The sequence below is a fragment of the Scyliorhinus torazame genome, chromosome 10 (assembly GCF_047496885.1).
Source record: "Scyliorhinus torazame isolate Kashiwa2021f chromosome 10, sScyTor2.1, whole genome shotgun sequence".
Classification (NCBI taxonomy): Eukaryota; Metazoa; Chordata; class Chondrichthyes; order Carcharhiniformes; family Scyliorhinidae; genus Scyliorhinus; species Scyliorhinus torazame.
The window spans coordinates 206,999,874-207,019,947 of NC_092716.1; the positions used below are offsets into that span (position 1 = coordinate 206,999,874).

The window sequence follows — 20,074 nt, forward strand, 5'->3', positions numbered from 1 at the left end:
CACACTAGGTTAGCAGAGAGTCGAACTCACAGAGGATTGAGCTAACTGCGTGACAGGTTCAATAAATCACATTGAACTAACTTCAACGTGTGGAGCATCTCTCAGGTAAAGCTGCATCCAGTTGCCGCCCGTGTTATCTTACTGTGCTTAACATGACAGTCCCCATATCCCTTGATTCCTTGAGAGAGTAAAATTCTGTCTAGCTCAGCCTTAACTATATTCAACAATGGAACATCCACAATCCTCTGAGGTGAATAATTCCAAAGCTCTGCAACCCTCTGAGAAAGATATTTTTCCTCAACACACTCACTTATCCTGAGACTGTGCCCGGATAATTTAGATTCTCCGGCTGAGGAAAATTCAGGAGAGTAGAGGCTCAATTCGCTCCCTGCACTATTCAGAACCAGTGGCAAGTTTCTGCATCCTGCACAAACTTCACCATCATAAAAGCAACAGCTCTTGCCACCAGCTATAGAGTGACTAACTGTGAAGCAGGAGGAGGAAGAGAAGAAGGAATTAGGAAGGGAGGAGGCACCGACATGGCTCCTGGCTGTCCATGATCAACTTATCCATCTGCAGTAGCCTGGTTTAGCACACTGGGCTAAATCGCTGGCTTTTAAAGTAAACCAAGGCAGGCCAGCAGCACGGTTCGATTCCCGTACCGGCCTCCCCGAACAGGCGCCGGAATGTGGCGACTAGGGGCTTTTCACAGTAACTTCATTTGAAGCCTACTTGTGACAATAGCGATTTTCATTTTCGTTTCATTTCATTTTCATTTCATTTTCATCAACTTATCCATCTGCAGTAGCCGTGAAATCAACCTCAGTTCCCCAATCACCAATGATCTCACACCTAATATTCCCTCTGTTACAGACCATAACAGTGTCCTCCAGGCCACATTGCTGAAATAAAAACCACCACAAAACAAAAACATTACCAACTAGATTTATACATTAAACAATGGTGTACTGAATGTAGAAGTCATCTAACCACATTGCCTTCTGTATGTTGTTTAAAGGAGATTAGTAGCCAGCCGAAAGGCCGAGTTCTTCCTGCAAATAGAGCGAAAGATTCATTGGAATTTTTTCACTCTCTTGTGGAGGCAGGGAGAGGAATGTGGTTGTGGGTGTTTCTTACCCGATACAGGTGCACTTTCGTCATTTGGGTGTGGCCAGTTCTAAGCATCAAATTTCTTCATATTACAAGAGGAAAAGCTAGTCTGGCGTCTTTTACAACCAGTGATTTTCATAAAGGCACACTGACTAAAATGCCACCAACAATGAAGGAGCAAGCAGGAGCGAGCTAGAAGGGCTTTGGATCAGGCTGGTGTGGTCCTGACTGATACTCTCCCGGGAAAGAAGGTGAGTGTCACTGTAAGTGAAGTTTACCACTTCTTTTAACTGCTGAGTAACCGAGCAGCTGAAACGTCTCTGTGTTTAGGGAGTCAAGGGAGATTATAAACGGCTAGTTCTCTGTGCTTTGACAGGTTATAGATTTTAAACCTTTGATTTTCTCCCTTTCTGTTTCACTGGGATGCTATTCCACAGGCACTTACTGCCCTCCAGTTGCCCCTCAATTCCATAATTGTGAGCTTTTAAAAAGACCTGCTGTTCTACGTGACCGCGGAGGGGATAACATAGAAACATATAAAATAGGAACAGGAGTAGGCCATTTGGCCCTTCAAATCTGCTTTGCCATTCATTATGATCATGGCTGATGATCCAACTCAGTAACATGTTCCTGCTTTCCCCCCCCATATACTTTGATCCCTTTAGTCCCAAGTGCTCTATCTAACTGCCTCTTGAAAACAGACAGGGGTGAATTCTCCACTGGCCGGGATTCTCCGTCCCGCCAGCAGTGCACCCCTGCCTGCGGTTTTCCCGGTGGCATGGGGCGGCCACAATGCAAAATCTCAATGGCCGGTGGCAAGAACGGAGTATCCTGCTGCCGGCAATGGCATACCGCCGAAGAACATACGGCTGGGGAGGTGGAGAATTCGCCCCACAATGTTTTAGCCTCGCCTTCTTCATGTTGTAATGAATTCCACAGGCTCACCACTCTGTGTGGTGAAATTTATCCTCATCTCAGTCCTGAACGGTGTACTCCGTGACCTTAGACTGTGACCCCTGGGTTCCGGTCTCCCCATGATCGGGACCATCCTTCCTCTCTCCATGATCAAGAACATGCACTCTCTAGCAAAGGTGTGGATAACAATTGGAGGTGAAAATCCTACTAATCTTTCCCCTCCCTAACCCAGTAACACAGGAGTGTAGCTTAATCCAGTTGTAAACAGTCCTCTTTCGTTGCTCCAGGTAGTGCAGTAGAGCAAGTAAATAAATCACTCACTCTGTCACTGCCTGGCGATTAGAAATTAAGAACCTAATCTATTCTTTCTCCGTGCTTGGGAAGAGAGGGAGGGAAATTAAGGCCGATTGAAATACCCAAGGCCCTGCTTCACCAGAGGCTACCGAATGCAGCACAAAGGCATCAAACAAGAAGTCTGAGTTTAAGCTGTGTTTTAACGCAGAGTTGTCGAGTAGCAATCTGTGCCTACTCACAGGTGTGGCTATGGCAACTCCAATTTAGCTGCATGCATTCCTTTTGCACACAATGCAAGTAAATATAATTCACATGTATATTTACTTAAACATCAGCAGAGATTTTATCATGTGAATTTGGCAGGCAGATATGCTGGGTAGAATTTTTTTTTTTTGTTGCAATCTCATAGTCAACGTGTCATCCTCAAAAGGATTTAATTTACAAACAGCCCAGTCACAATCAAGTCCTGCAGAGAGCTGTGCTGGGACCATTGCCGTTCATGATCTTCATAAATTATTTGGATGATGGAAGTCTATAGAATTCTAATATCATTAATAGAATTATTAATAAAAGTAAATTTTTGGATCACACCAAAATATAAAGGGGAACTGAAAATTTAGATAAAACGAATAGTTGTATGAAGAAGTTTAGAACTATGTGGTATTTACAGCACAGAAACAGGCTAATGAGCCCAAAATGTCCCAATTCCATCCGGGTCCTTGCACTCTCCCTCCTCAGCCCTATCCTGGCTGGAGCTACTGTACTAGTGGTTCCACCAGTACAGTTCCAGATCTGAGTTCCAGTCCCTCTCTGGCAGCCTTTGATTCTCTGATAACGACTGGCAGTTAACTCTCCTCCACGTACTGGGGGTGGAGGGGGGGTGTGGGGGTGATTTTCAGCCGTAATTCGCCGCAAGCGAAAATGCGATGCGGTGGAAAATCCTGCAAAAAGCGAGAATGAGAACCTTGGTGGCCAGGCCTCATTCTTGGATTATCCCTACCCCTCGCTGGTGACGTGACAAGGTTCCCGCCCAGAAAGAGTAGAAACCTCATTTAAATATATTTAATACATTTAAATGTTTTAAAGGGCTTCCCCGCCACATGTTCCCCCAGGTAGGAAATACCCCTTGCTGGTGCAATGCCAGGTTGACGAGGTTTATAACAGTTTTAGCAAAACGGTAAGCAGTTGAGGGAAACACATCGGGGCGCAAATGTGAATATAGCCCCCAGGGGAGAGGGGCATGCCTAGCACCCTGGCAGTGCCAGTCTGGAAGTGTCAACTTGGCAGTGCTTGGGTGGCAGTTTCAGGGGTGGGCCCGTTGGGGAGCCCCACTGGGGGATTCCCCTTATGTGTGTTTGTGTGTCAGGGTTGGGGGTGGGGGGGAGGGTGTCCCTGATGCTTGTGTTAGGGTAAGGTTGGCTCCGGTGCCTGTGTGGGAGGGGGTTGCCTTATTGCTCGTGGAGGGGTGATGGTTGTCCCGATGCTTTTGGGAGGGAGGGGTCATCCCGATGCTTGTGGGGGTGAGACAGTGATGTTGCCCTGATGTTTGTGGAGGGGGAGGCAGTTGTCCCGATGCTTGTGGTCTTGTCCCCCGTGTCAGTGGGCGGTGGGAAGGGGGGGTTATTTCACACGCAGATCAGGGCACTCTTTAAAGATGCTGCCCTGAACTCTGTGGAAACAGCGTTGCAGGCTCTTTCAGGCTCCGCCGTGCCAGGGTTACGGTGGAAACCATTCCCCTCCAGATTCTCCGTGTACAGAATGTTAGAGAATCTGGAGAGAAGTCTCAACTGTGCAGCCGGAGAGCTACATGCCTGTTTTCTTGCTGAAACCAACACTCTCACAAATTATTGGAAGATTCTGCCCACACTTTCTTCTCTTAGTCACTAACCCCACTTATTCATTTTCCTTTGACCCATTCTATATTTTACCTTTGGCTTCCAATATCAGACTGATACTGCTTTTCTCCGGGTGCTCCCATTTCCTCACACAGTCCAAAGATGTGCAGGTTAGGTGGATTGGTCATGCTAAGAAAAATGCCCCTTAGTGCCAATGGTTATGGGGATATTGGGCCTAGGTAAGGCGCTCTTTCAGAGGGTCGGTGCAGAGTCGATGGGCCAGAGTCGATTCTGCACTGTAGGGATTCTATGATTCTATTCTATTCTAACCTTGCTCTGGATTAACCCCTCAGTTCTAACTGGATCTCTAAGTTCTGGAAAGGGCATCCACAATCTCATTCGATTTCCCTGCAATATGAGTGAACTTAGGTGATATGGTTGGAGAAACCAACTCCAATGAATTATCTTTGCATCCTGAATTTTTACACAAATGTTAAAAGATTATGGCTGGTACATACTTTGGTCTCGCAGTATCCATTTTGCATTTTATATTTATCCATTTATCTCAAGGTTTTTGAGAGCCAACGATAAACCTAAGGTTTCCTTTTCCAATGTGGAATCTTTTTTCTGACTTTTAGTTTTTTGGAGAAGTATCCGATTGGTTTCTCTATTCCAGATTCGTCCTCCTAGCGGAAGACAGCTTTTTCTCCCCAAAGTTACTAGCTTCAATGGTTACTTTAAATGCTTGGTTAAAATCTGGAGCTGCTTGCACTGGTTCATTTATTACAATAGGTTTCAGCTTTTCAAAAGCTGCATTTTCTGCAGTCGGTCTGTTGGCGGGCAGCTGCTGTGCTGGAGTTTGAGACAAATTTGTGGTAGAATCCACACATCCCTAAGAATGTCATGATTTCCCATTTTGTTGTGGGAATGGGGAACCATACTCCTGCATGTACCTTTGCAGCCCTCGGCAGTATTTGTTATTGACATGCTATGGACAGAATTTCCCCCAAATTGTACAGAGTGCTGGATCAGGCAGATAAAGCTGTGCGAAAGGCATGGCTTAACAGGCATCTTTTATTGCCTGATGATTACACAATTTCAAAGTGCTGTCAAGTATCACACAGCCTCCTGTATGCATTGTGGCAACACCCTCACCATAACGCTAATATCGGGGAACACCCCAAACTGTCATCAGTGCTCTCCCCTATCCCCCACTTGTGCTGGCATCGGAGCTCTCCCCTCTCTCCTCCCACCACTCATAAGGGATACCCCATCCCCACTGGTGGAGGGTTATTCCCAACGCACCAGAGTCCACTCAGCACTGCCCCCTTCATGTGCCCACTTTGCACTTCCCATTTGGCACTGCCTCGTTGGCATACCTCCTTGGCACTGCCAGATTGCCAAGGGGCAACACCCAGCTTGCCCCTCAGCCCCTGGGGCTTCCAACATCTCTGAGCCACCAGTGTGGTCATCATGACTAGTTTTCACTTTTGAAAGCCTGTAGTGCTAACCTGACACCATGCTGCCAGGGGAAGGATGCGTCATGTGCGCGATGTTATGGCGTAGAGCGTTTAATCACATTAAACTGTATTCAAATTCATGGAAGTCAGGTTCACTTCACTGGTGGTGTGTGGGGAAGATCTCTTACCGAGATCTTGCTGGCGCAAAGCCTGTTTTTGCCGTGTCGCGAGATTTAGCAGCCATAATGGGATTTGTGCTGTGGTAAAAGAGGATGCTAGATCTTGCCCTATCTGTCCGATGGAGGTCACCTGAGCCCGAGTGAACTTGCTCTTTGTGAGACTGACCACTTGGTCAGCCAATTACAATTTCTGGTAGAGGGCTTCCAATTGCTCTAAGCGATATTCCCATGTGCCCTGTGTATACAAGCAGGTTGTCTAGGTACACTAATTGGATAAGCCTGCCATTACCTGGTTCATCCATCTTTGGAAAGAGGCTGGGCCATTTCTGAGTCCAAATGGCATGATTTGACAATGGTATCACCCATCTGGAGTTATGAAGGTGGAGATTTCCTGGGCTCTATTAGCTGATACTTCAGTATGTAGTTAATCTCCTCCCAAACTTAGGCCAGATTTTATGGTCCTGGATGTTGCCTTATGAGGGGCTGCTATAAATGTGGTGCAGCCTGGCTTTTAAATTCAGTGAATGGCCTTGTCATGTCTGCTCACTGTTCTGCACTTAGGTGTGTGAATAAAGAGTCCAAGTTCTCTAGAATTTCTGAGTTTGTGAGCCAGATGCTAGGGGGCTCAATGCAGGCTTCAGCCACATCCCCCTCCAATTGATCCTCACTGTTATCACGTAATCTAGGTCAGTGACTATGGGACACAGTCACAATTTCCTGTTGTGATACTGTGCTGTCCATTCAATGTTATCTGAGAATACTACAGTCAAATGTGTTGGGGATATTGAGGTTCTGGAGCAGCTATAGAAAAGAGTGATCAAAATTATATCGTTACTAGGGCACTTGTTAACAGGATAAACTCAATAATTTGCATCTATTTTCATAGTTGTGATGACGTCGAGGATGAAGGAATTAGATCATGTCCCGATGGATAGGTTATTTGAGACAGGGATGGGTAATCTAGGGTAAAGAATGTTAGCAAAGGGTTAATTTACATGTTAGGATTTTAAGAGTCATTTGACTCTGGATCAGATTACTGGAGCATGTGTGGTGAATATGAATTCACTGCAGTGCTTCAAAATCAAGTTGGACATTGTCCTGAGAGAGTAAAACTAGTTCGAGAGAAAAGTTGTGGAATAGTGATATCTGTTCATTACCGTGGGTCCTTGGAGTTAATTTGGAAATTGAAGATAAATTTGCCAGAATATTCCCAGAATTGGTCTCAAATGTTATTTTGCCTGGAAGGGCAGGTGTACTTTGTTGCACAATGTTTTGCCTAGAATTGGCAGACTTATGATGGATGATAGACTAACCTATTTTTACAACCCTTCTGGCCTGTGGCAGAATTAATGAAGTTAATACCACATTTGATTTTAAACAAAAATGCTCCACTCAAGGATCTTGCCCCAAAATATTCTTCAAGTGTGCAAATTTAAAATAGGCATTTGAAAGATGGTAGAAATGTGCTTCTATTTTCTGTTCTGTGTGACTTTATGGCCCAGAAAAAAATTAAAACCATTCCACCATGTAGTGGAAGAGCTACCCCAGATTTATTTTCCTGAACTTATTGTATTATTTAGGTTCATGGTGGAGCCAACAAAATTTACATTTTCTTTGCGGGTATTTACTCAAGGGTGTGGGGGAGGCAGCAGAGGGAAATTTCATGATATCCACATCAACATATCATGGTGCAATCACACACACACTGATGGACAGGCAGTTGGACCAACCAGCACACACATAACATCGTAGCCAATCACCAGTGAGAGCACACGCACTATTAAACAGGGAACACCACAGTTCCCGCTCATTCTACCAGGAGATAGCTCAGAGCACAGAGCTCACAGCATGCCACTCAGACAGAGACCATGTGCTGAATGCCTCACTAAGATAGTGATAGGGCTGGGTCCACAGGTTAGCTGGTGAAGCACGTACCCAAGCCAGCAGTTAGTAGTTGTCGTTGTTAAGACAATAAAACAGAGTTGTACCATCTGCAGCCGTGTTGGATCATTTGTGCATCGGAACACACAACACGACAGGAAATATGGGAAATGCAGCTCAATTGGCACCACGTGAAAGCAGATTCATGTCAGGGAAGGCCTCATTGTGGGAGAGCAAGGTTCACTCTGAGAAATGTGCCCTGCTCATGATGGTATTGCAGCCAGTTAAGAGAAGCTAATATCATGGGTAAGTGAGTCATTGAGAACCATGCCCCAAAGCAGCTGCCATTTGGGATTAGCAAGTTCAACTGGAGAAATGTCAGGTCCAAGAGTAGCAAACCTGAATAATTAAGACCTATAAACAAGTCATATTTCCTGTCATCAATGAACCTAAAAAAAAATCACAGAAGCTGGTGGAGACTCAACCAACTAAGGGAAGCTTGTATGAAGACACAGCCTGCCACATAGGTTGTTTCTGCAATCAACCTTCTTGATTGCTCTTTGTGCCTGCAAAAAAACAAAGCTATTATGTGAGCCGCAGCAATTGAAAAAAACCTCAAGTGGCATTCCTCACGACTTTCCTGCTCATTCCTTTTGAGGCTTGAAACCGTGGCTGCATTCTAAAACACCCAATTGCTCAGGCCTCAATGCAAAGCTTACAGCTTCAAGGTGAATTGTTTGATTGGGCAACAGCAATGCTGCCTCCCCTTCTCCTGATTCCGATCCCCACTTCTGTCATCTTTACAACATGAGGAATGCTGCATATATTGCATCAGTAATTAACCTTGCTGAATTTAGTTTAAACTCTTATAGTCAGGAGGCTTACTTCTGTCTTACAGGAGATTTGAAGGTTCGAGCTTTCTTTTGTAGTGTGGCAACATGTGAAATGTTGAACCAAACATCAGCAGGAAAAACTAATCTTCAGGTTTCAATGAAAGACACAGTTATGCTTGTAACTTGACTTAATTTTACCAAACAATGCTAATACTAATCAATAATCAATCACAGTTGAACTTTGATCAATGTTCATAAATTCATCACATAAAATACAGCAATTTTGGTTTATTTAGTGGCCGCCTTGGTCACAAGTCAGTATTGGTGCCAGATGATCATGCAACTGTGGAGAGGGAAAGTGGGAACCACAGATACACACAAGGAGAAAAGGAAAGAGAGGAACATAATTACAACCAGGTCTGTGGTAGAAGAGATAGAAAACAATCACTGAAACAGTGAGAAAAAAGAGACACATGCAGAGGGAGAGGGAGCAAGAGAGAACCACAGAGGGATGGTCACAGAGATAGAGATAAAGAGAGAACATCACTCCCATCCAAGAGGTAACCATAGACATATATATATATATAGGGACAGAGAGAGAGAGTGAAAGGCACACTTGCAGAAATACTATCTGCAGCGTGAAAAGTAACAGGTCTCCTTCAATATATGGCTGGATAGAAAGAAAGACAACCAAGAATGAAAAGAAAGATGAGGACAGAGAAGCACAAACATAAACGAGGATAGGGTAAGCCAGAAAATAAAACACTACAGGCATATTCAGGAATAAAAAGAGAGAGAGAAAACGAGAACCACAAATACACACAAGGATAGACGGTGTTGGAGGAGAAAATATTACTCTCCCTTTTGTCTTGAGTGTGAAAGCCACAGGTACACGTAGTGAAGGAGAAAAGGCGATTGTTTATGGTAAATTCATCTGAGCGAGCTGCATGCGAAGGCAAGTGTACTGATTATAAAATTCAAAAATTTTGCTCTCGGGTTTTAACTCTAATAAAATTGGGTACGCATGTATCCGTAAAATAAATGAGGACTGAGTACCCCTAATTGCTACTGTACCTATCAAAATTTTTTCTACTTGTTTCATAGATTATCATAGAATTTACAGTGCAGAAGGAGGCCATTCGGCCCATTGAGTCTGCATCGGCTCTTGGAAAGAGCACCCTACCCAAGGTCAACACCTCTACCCTATCCCCATAACCCAGTAACCCCACCCAACACTAAGGGCAATTTTGGACACTAAGGTCAATTTAGCATGGCCAATCCACCTAACCTGCACATCTTTGGACTGTGGGAGGAAACCGGAGCACCCGGAGGAAACCCACGCACACACGGGGAGGATGTGCAGACTCAGCACACACACAGTGACCCAGGCCGGAATCGAACCTGGGACCCTGGAGCTGTGAAGCAATTGTGCTATCCACAATGCTACCGTGCTGCCCTTACCGTGCTGTTGATTGACATTAGTCATTGGCCTACTGGACGTATTATCAGAATGAACCAACTGTATGTTTTACTGCTGAAAAAAGAGACATGTTGAAACTTTTCGTCCTGCACTCACCAGGACACTTTGCAATAAAGAGAAAACAACAATTTATACCGTATGAAGGGATTAGGTTGTGTCCAGTTGGATAGGTTATTTAGCTTCAGCATCCCTAAATAAGGGAGGGGGAGTTATTCAGGATTCCTACTTTTACTTGCTCGCTGGTGACCTTTGGTGGGAATTACATATGTGCAAATATCAGGCGAGGAAAAGACTGGGATTACCTGTGATTCATTCCACAGTTGAATTGCTTGCCATCGCTGGCTGATAGGCTCCCACACAAAAAGTGTCCACTTCAGTGATGTACCAGAGAAACCTTCACCCAGCAAGGCTTCTATGTCTTCTGGGGCACAAATACTTGGAGAGAGGTAAATACTTTCTATCATTTGTGTCCTCTTTCTCAATGTGTTCACGGCTGTGTGTATACAGAGAAAGAAGATATAGGGGAGAGGATCTTTTTCTCAGTTTTGCTACTTTTATTGAAGCCAATGTCAACACTGACACTACCTGACGACCCTAATGAAGGCTGTGTTATAAGTAAAATATGAATGCAAAAGGAGTCTTGAGAAAATAGCTCATAAATTTAAAGATTTAAATTACGTCAAAAAAACATCCTGCCTGGAACTCTCCAGTTGTTGCGATTCATTTTTCCCGCTGGCAGCGCACCCCCATCCATGGGTTTCATGGTAGCGAGGGGTAATTTCAATGGGAAATCCCATTGACAAGTGGCGAGAAGATAGAATCCCCCTGCCAGCGAACTGCCCTCCGTCGAGAAACACGCGACTGGGGAACCGGAAAATCACGCCCCATGCCTGATGTCAGTGCAGCATAAATAACATCCAACTGTCCATCACAGAAAGAAAAATAATGGTTGGTAATTATTTGATCAATGGAGATGGTGTTTCTTTAACCCTCATCAGGGTGGAAGTTGCATTTTCAGCACTTTGAGGTCCAAAGAAATCCCTGCACTTTCACAGGAAATTTGATCAAGAGGAAATATCGAGAAAACTTCCCACCAGAACGATTAGAAGAACTAACGCAGGAAAAGGATTTGACACCAAATGCTGTTTATCCGGAGACTCAGAGAAATTAAACACTTGACCACAATTAAAGTCAACTAAATTACTATTTAGAAACATCAGGGATGTTATTATTGGGAAATTTAGGCAAAGGTGCGTGACTCATAATGCAAAGATTGTAAAGAGTAGGAGAGAAGATGAAGTAAATTAAGAGTTAGTACTTAATTGATGCCAACTTTTACTTTTAAAAGCTTGCAGTTTCTAGGCAGAAGGAAAGTCTGTGGGAGGTAAGTTTTATGATTTATCCTGGGAGAGACTATCTTAAAGTAACAATGCGATGAATCCGCCATTAATTTCTTTTCCAACTAAAATGCCTCCCCTTAAATGCATCTTTATTATTCACCTCAACCACTCCCTGTGGTAGTGAATTCCACATTTTCAGCACCCTTTGGTTATGGAGGTTTCTTTTGAATTCCCTATTGAATTTCTTGGTGACTCTCATATACTGTTTTGTTCTTTCAAGCAAGCGGAAAATATTTAATAATTTTAAAGGTCTCTTGGTCATTCATCTCTTTTCAAAAGAAAAGAAACATGGCCTGTTCACTTTTCCTCCTGTTAGGTGTTTTTGTATTCATTCATGGGATGTAGGCGTCGCTGGCTAGGCTAGCATTTATTGCCCAACCCTAATTACCCTCGAGAAAATGGTAGTGAGCCGCTTTCTTGAGCCTCTGCAGTCCGTGTAGTCTAGGTATATCCACAGTGCTGTTAGGGAGGGAGTTCCAGGATTTTGACCCAGCAACAGTGACGAAAAGGCAATATATTTCCAAGTGGACAAAAGAGCTGAACTCCAGAGGTTAGGTGAGAATGACTGCCCTTAACATCAGGGCTTCATTTGATCTGGTATAGCATCAAGGCACTCCTGACTTGGCCGACTCTATTGTGGATAAAGATATCTCCCACTGAAGTCATGAGTGTAAGCTAGTAAAAGTGTCAATGATCCATGTTTATTGGTCTAGAGAGAATACAGTGGATCAATGGGCATGGAAGTGTCACAGCCTGACATAAGGAGACATAGGAGGAGAGTGACTGGCATTTGGGCATGACTGGCATGAATTATGAATGGGAAGTATTTTGAGTGTGATAAGGTTTGAGGGGTAAGGGGTGGAGGCCCTTTTTGTTTTTATTTTAACTGGGATGAAGTCCCACAGCACCTAAGGGCACCTTTTATACAGTCCACCTTTTAGCCAGCAGCCTCTGTGGCTACCTCTGCACTTCTTCTCCTTGGCTGGCCTGACACTCACACCTGGTCCCCAACAATGAAGATACTGCCTTGGTGGGCACTTCCACCTGAGGCAGACTGGCCAACGTGGAATTTTCCCAACTCCCCTTAACCACCTTGAGATTAACTTGGTGTCATATTTTGTTTTTCAATACTTTGTTAAGTGCCTTGGGACATTTTATCATACAAATAACACATACAAACATAAGTTGTTATTTTAGTCACAGACAGAATGTATGTGATTTTGTACTGCTGGTGATCAGTGTATGGTGTTTGGAGCGAGTGTGCCTTTTCTTACTCATTTGAGTGCGTATACCAATTGAATAATTCAGCAGCAAGCTTTTGTGAGTTTTGAAATAAATAATGTTATTTATCCTCACACACTTACCCCAGATAAATGCAATGTTACCTACTCAACCTCACGAGTGCTCTTTCACACGTAGAATAGTTACAACAAAAGGTAGTAAACCATTACAAGTTACAGTTAAGTGAGTCCCCGGTTTTTGATTTCCATTCTCACATGGCAGGTCTATGGTTTCTTGGATAGTCTTGATGCTTCAAAATTGAAGTGAGGGTCCTGCAGAGCGTACACCAAGGTTCACAGCTGGTTGTGAAGTTTCTTCTAGTCAAATTTCTAGCAGGTTGATTCTCAGGTGAACTTTGGAAACTGGAACAAGTTAAGTATTTTGGCTGCTTGTTGTCTCATAGCTGGTTTCTGAGTCTAGTTCACAGACTATCTGAACTGATGCTTCTTATGGCTGTGGTAGTCTGTTTGCAAACAACTCTGATGCTCTATAAACAAAGAAGCATGGTTGCCTTCATGTGGCTTTTCACAAGTTCCAGGTACCTTCCAAATAAGGAGTTGTGTTTATGTTGATTCCACACTATGCGTTGTGGATTAATACCTTTGCTGTCCACCCAGTCTAGCTTGGATGGGGAAATCCACCATGATTCAATGGGATTGTGATAGGGGTCATTCAATTATATCTGTCACTAATTGTTTCAATCTTCCTTTTTGTTCACGATGATACATGAAGACAGGCAGTCCAGAAAATTCCATTGTCCCTTTATGTTGGCCCACCCTTAAAAAAAGAGATGTGCGAATTCCCCAGATGGCCATTGTGACAATCCCAATTGATGTCATAACTGGACAGGAAGATCTCAGAATGGAACCCTAGCTTTATATGTATTCATAAAATGTGGAGCAAGAAAGTTACAGGACCGCTAGTTAATTTTAACAAGGGAAATACATTTTTTAAACATGAAAAATTGGATTATTATACAATACTCCTTTACTTCCCCATTATCTTAACAAATATACCCAGATTTTAAGATGGACATGGATTACAAAGTACATTTTAAGTTACCATGGTCTCGGTAACGCAAAGTCCCTCTAAACACCAAGTATGACTGTGGTCAAAGACACACACTCTGCTCTGAACCCAAGCTAGTGCCGATGGATTTCTCCTCCGAATCCCCAGATGATTGTCACATGAGAGTTTCAAAACTCCACTGCTTGTTAGGTGAATTGGACATTCTGAACTCTCCCTCTGTGTAGCCAACAGGCACCGGAGTGCGGCAACTAGGGGATTTTCACAGTAACTTCATTGCAGTGTTAATGTAAGCCTACTTGTGACAATAATAAAGATTATTATCAAAAACATGCTTTCAAATCTTCATTCGTAATAATGCTATCCCTTAACGATTTGCATTCCAAAATCCATTCCGGGTTTTACAAATGACTGTTTTAAAAAAAGCTTCAACTCCAATTTTAACAGTGAATCCAGTCCAGGACTGTTTTAAAAAAAAAAAAATTTAGAGTACCCGATTATTTTTTTCCAATTAAGGGGCAATTTAGCTTGGCCAATCCACCTACCCTGCACATCTTTGGGTTGTGGGGCGAAACCCACGCAAACACGGGGAGAATGTGCAAACTTCACACGGACAGTGACCCAGAGCCGGGATCGAACCTGGGACCTCGGTGCCATGAGGCAGCAGCACTAACTACTGCGCCACTGTGCTGCCCTGAGTCCAGGATTGTTAACTCCATTTTGTCTTGACTCCTATATAAACTGTTCGCAATTGCTTTAAGTTTCGATTCTCGGACTCTCGTAAAATTACATGAAAAGTTTGATTTACCCCTGGAGTCTGCTGTCACACTTTAAATCTGGTTACTGCAATTATCTCTTTAACAGAGAACATTTTCCTTACTCTTCCTTGAATTCTTTGAACAATACTTGGTCTCTGTTATCTTAACTTCAGGCATCTTAAGGCATTCTTTCTGTCCCAATTCCCTGGTTACCTGGATAGTAATTGATTATTTAGGAAGCCTGCTTCTTTGCAAGATCCCATCCTGTCCAGTCTCCCTTCCGGCAGAGTTGAGTGATGTTCATCCCACAGTGATCTGCCTCCAACAAATTCAGCTAAACCTAATACTTCAAAACTTTTCTACTGGACAAGGCCCCCAGTTGCTAAACAACCACTGATAGATTCTTTACTCTTCCCTCTCTTAGCACAATGGAATCACAGTTGGAACTTAACACAGTTGGAACACATACAAACACCCTTTTCCAGCATGAATCTAACTATAGATGATATCCTTCCAGGCATAGAAACATGAAATTAAATCCACTTAAAAATATACTTTATCTTTAAGGTTTACCAATACAAATATAAACCTATTAAAACTACCTTTGTTTTCCAAACACTGCGAATATCCAGATTTAATTAGATATTTGCGTGAGACTTGATACTGACTGTAGCTCAAATGCCAAAGGTTTGGTGAGCAATTTTGTCAGTTTGTTTGCGTCTATCTTTTTAAAAGTATTGACTAAAAATTGATAATATACTGGGCATGACAGTTTGCTGTTGTAAATCTGGACATTTGGGTGATATTAACTGTCGATTTTAAAAGGTTGTAGTAAGTGAGGGAAAGGGAAGAATGTGGTAGGTAGTGAATTCTCTTATTTGTGAGCCTCAGAAAGAATGACTTGGAGTAAATTAATCTGCGATTTACTTATTTTCAGATATTTGCAAAGTAACTTAAAATTTCCTATGAGTTTCTGTAAATCACTTTTACTTCAGCAATAATTAACTGCTATAATCTATGCAGAACAAGCAGGCTGACTTGAAACAATTTTTACTTTAACCATTCTGTCTGCTAATCCTCCATTACAATGCAGATGGGGTCGCATCACCCCTGTTCCTTCACAATTCACTACATGATCCAGACCTGATTGTGCAGGGAACAATTTCAAAATTTGCAGGCAATACAAAACTTGGAAGCATTGTAAACTGTGAGGAGGATGAAGTAGAACTTCAAAAGGACATATGGTTGGAATTGACGTATAGTTGGCAGATGAAGTTCAATGTGGAAAAATGTGAGGTGATACATTCTGGTAGGAAGAGCATAGAGAGACAATGGGAGGGATACTCTCAGCCCGCACCGGCTCGGAGAATCACTGGGCCGGGCGCGATTCGTGCAACGCCGCCCCGACGCCAGCCTCCCCCCCCCCCGGCGATTCTGCGCCCGGGATGGGCCGAGTGGGCGCCAAGAAAGCCCGAGTCCCGCCGGCGGCGTTCACCTGTGGTCTTACCTGTCGGGACCTCGGCATCCATCCTGTCGAGGGCGGCCTGGTGGGGGGGGGGGGGGTCCAACCCTGGGGGGGCCTCCACCATGGCTTGGCCGCGATCGGGGCCTACCGATTGGCAGGCCGGCCTCTCCTGGTGGGGGCGTCTTTTACTCCGCGCCGGCCCCTGTCGTCCTACACCATGTTGCGTTGGGGCCGGCGGGGAGAAGGAAGCTACCGCGCATGCGTGAGTTCGCACCGGTTGCAGTGCGCATGCGTGCATTCACGCACGCAGCATGCATGTGTAGACCCGCGACACACGTTTGATGCCGGTACCGGCAGCTGGAGCGGAGTCAACACTCTGCCATCAGAAGGGAGAATCCAGCCCAATATAAAATAAGGGGTACACTCTAAAGGGGATGCAGGAGCAGAGAGAGCTGGGTGTATATGTGCATAAGTCATTACAGGTGGCAGGAAAGGTTGAGAGAGGCAGCACGGTAGCGTTGTGGATAGCACAATTGCTTCACAGCTCCAGGGTCCCAGGTTCGATTCCCGGCTTGGGTCACTGTCTGTGCGGAGTCTGCACATTCACCCCATGTGTGCGTGGGTTTCCTCCGGGTGCTCCGGTTTCTTCCCACAGTCCAAAGTTGTGCAGGTTAGGTGGATTGGCCATGCTAAATTGCCCTTAGCGTCCAAAATTGCCCTTAGTGTTGGTTGGGGTTACTGGGTTATGGGGATAGGGTGGAGGTGTGGACCTTGGGTCGGGTGCTCTTTCCAAGAACCGGTGCAGACTCGATGGGCCGAATGGCCTCTTTCTGCACTGTACATTCTATGTTCGATGTTAATAAAGCATATAGCATTCTATGCTTTATTACTAGGAACATGTGGTAACTTGAGACCACAAAGTAAATAGCCAGATGTGTTGTTTAAAAAAAGGAACTTTTTTACATCAATAAATACCAAATTTTAATAATAGCAGTAATAACTAAGAAAACAGGAGCTCTAGTAAAACAGATCTTGCTTGCAGGCCACTTCTTGCAGACTATAAATCCCTTCCATAGCTTGCACATGCGCAGAACCCTCACAGGAGAAAGGCTCATAAGACCATTCTGTACTCAAAATGTCACTCTTTGATACAAGCAAGGAGGTTATTTTGTATTTGTATAACACACTGATTAACCATCAGCTTGAGTACTGCATACAGTTTTGAGCATCAGAAGTATTCAAAATCATGAGGGATCCGGACAGGGTAGCTAGGGGAATCCATTGACAAAATGATCGTGAACCAGAGGGCACGGATTTAAAGTAATTGATTTTAAAAAAGCACATGTGAGGCGGGATTCTCTGAGTCTCTGCGCCAAAATCGTGATCGGCGCAGGGTGGAGAATGGGCGTCAAACCGGGAGAAACGCCGTCCCCGGAGAAACGCTGCTATACGCGCGCGCACATGTGCGCGGTCGACGCGGCACCAGTCGGGGACCATTGAAAGAGGCCCCCACAGCGATTTACTGAGTGCAGCTGGCCGAGTTCCCGACAGCATGGGTCTCTCATGGTTACACCCGTGGGGAACTCGGCATGGCAGCTGCAGACTCAGTCTGCGGCTGCCCTGGTGGGGGGCAGGGGGATCATTCATGGGGGGAGGCCTCCAGGACGGCCATGATACCGCTCGGGGGCCACCGATCCACGGGCGTGCGCGATCTGGGGGGGGGGGGGGCCTATGTTATTGGTGCCGGTCCGCGGTGTAGGTCGGCCATGTCGTGCGGGGCGGTCGCCGCTGTGTGCATGCGCGGACCTCCAACCGGAAGTGCAGGGCCCCGTATCGGCAGACAGAGCTGTGAGGCCTACTCCGGGGACCTGTTGGCCCCCTGCAAATCGGAGAATCACCCTGGACTATCTCCAGGTAAATCCAGAGTGATTTCTGCACTTTTTCGTGGGCGTAAGGTCGTAGCCCCTTTATTGGAGAATCCCAGCAGTGATCTGTGAAAATCTTTTTCACACAATGAGTGGTTAGGGTCTCGAATGCACTGCCTGTGTGTGTGGTGGAGGTAGGTTCAACCAAGGCATTCCAGAGGGAATTGATGATTGTTTGAAAATAAATAATGTGCAGGGTTATGGAGAGAAGGCACGAGAATGACTTTAGGTGAAATACTCACTTGGAGAGATAGTGAAGACGAGATGGGCCGAATGGTCTACTTGTGCACTGTAAAAATTCAGTGATTCTGTGATTCAGTTCTTGGTTGAGTTATTGGGCTAGATTGTATTGCATGATTCTACATTTAACCAGGTGGAAGAGTGCTGGCGGATGAAGAAAACTGTTGGCAGTGTGTCATACAACAGGGCTAGGCCCCTCTTGGAATTCCGTCCTATCTGCCTCTGCTACTACCGTTTCCTGGAACCTACCACAGGGAAGGTAGCTGTTGGTCCTAGGGAAGAAGCAATAATAGCCGTAAGGTGCTCCCATAGAAGTAGAGGCCTTGTAGTGGCTACATCCCTTTAATTTTCTGTCAACTCTTAGCTGCTAATGGTCTCAATTTAAGCCAAGCTTTAAGTGGGTCATCTGATTGATCTTGTGAGTATTTCCATTGCTCTAACAGAGTTCCCATTACTTTTGTGGTTGCAGCATTAGTCCCACTGCAGGATTGCGGAGGGGGTCTGATCCCAAACGTTCTGTAGGGGGGGTGAGTCCGATACCAGGAGTCCAATCAGATTCCGGGATGTCTGATCCCATGGGATCCCATGATCTCTATCCCTGACTGTCTTTGTATGGTGCAAGGGGAGTGATCTGTTGGAAAATGTGGAGTTCCTGAGACAGCATTCCTGCTTCTGATGGCCCACAGCATTTGTCTTCTCCCTGAGGCTGTCCTAGCATTGCTTCAGCTGTTGGGTTTCCTGAGGCTTCAGAAGCCCACACAGTAAACCTGCAAGGCAGGTTAAACCAGGTGCTGCCATCGCCATTTTAAAAATGCCAACCTGTATCCTGAGCCTTGTGATGTCTCGATAAAATACAGAGTTCAGCAAGTCGGAGCAGGCTACCTGACATGTTGAGGTTTTCCTGATTTAATTGCCCCCTTGTATCCAATACCATGTGCTCATCCATGTTAAAATTCTTCCCTGAATCTTAATGATCCCTGACCCAAGAAAAGGATCAGGATTCTGGTAGCATCAGAGGAAAGGAATCCTAGCCCTTGTCTTGATTATTGGTGCTTTGCAACATTCAAAGACTGAAATCCCCAGCAGAGGACACTCCATTATTGTGGAATACACACCAGTAGTGGAGCCTGCCTGATTTTTCTTCCACTTAAATGAACGGATGGAGAAATGGACGGGCTCCGTGTACACTCCTCCCTGCCCAGTTTTCGTCTCTGTGTTGAGGGTGTTGACATGTCAGCACAGAGATTAGGTCAGGGAGGAAGTGAGGTTGTGACACTTTGCTGAATGCACCATACGCAGGAGGCTGTCACCATACAGTGAGGCGCTATTTTGGATTCCAAAGGTGACTATTCCAGATTTGTGAGATATCTCTCCAGATGCTATATATGGCAACAAAGTGAGAACAAAGTGGGAAATCCGACCATTTATTCAATGTATTAATTTTAATGATTGTAGATATTTTAGAATCATTATTCCTTGACTCATGAATTCCCTCTGCCAGTTCTATCACTCTAAACTTTGCAAAACTTAATGGTAGTCATCAACACATCTAACTTTATTCTTAAACTGAATCACAGAAAACCCTCATCAAACAGATCATAATTTGTATATTATGGCAATTACGTAATTCCTGTGACATGTGCAATCTGCTCTAATTACTGCATGGTTTGGTACATTTAATTTTCCCTGTTTTATTCAAAATGTTCAGAAATCGTAGAATTTCGGGCAGCATGGTGGTGCAGTGGTTGGCACTGCTGCTTCACGGTGCTGAGGTCCCCGGTTCGTTCCTGGCCCTGGGTTACTGTCCGTGAGGAGTTTGCACATTCACATTCTCCCCGTTTCTGCGTGGGTCTCACCCCCACAACCCAAAAGATGTGCAGGGTAGTGTGAAATGGCCACGCTAAAATGCTCCTTAATTGGAAAAAAAGACTGGATACTATAAAAAAAAACAACAAAAATCGTAAAATTTAATACCAAATAAAATCATTTTCA

The 20,074-nt window shown here is 44.6% G+C and overlaps 1 protein-coding gene across 2 annotated transcripts in view; it reads left to right on the forward strand.

The window, feature by feature from the left end:
- Positions 1-1,179: 1,179 nt before the first annotated feature.
- syt8 (synaptotagmin VIII) overlaps positions 1,180-20,074 on the forward strand; it is a 105,709-nt gene continuing 86,814 nt past the window's right edge. Inside the window, exon 1 of one of the 2 annotated variants that reach the window (XM_072466307.1) lies at positions 1,180-1,373. The gene's annotated coding sequence lies outside the window, so the exon portion shown is untranslated. The remainder of the gene's footprint in view (positions 1,374-20,074) is intronic. The other variant, XM_072466306.1, reaches the window with a different exon arrangement.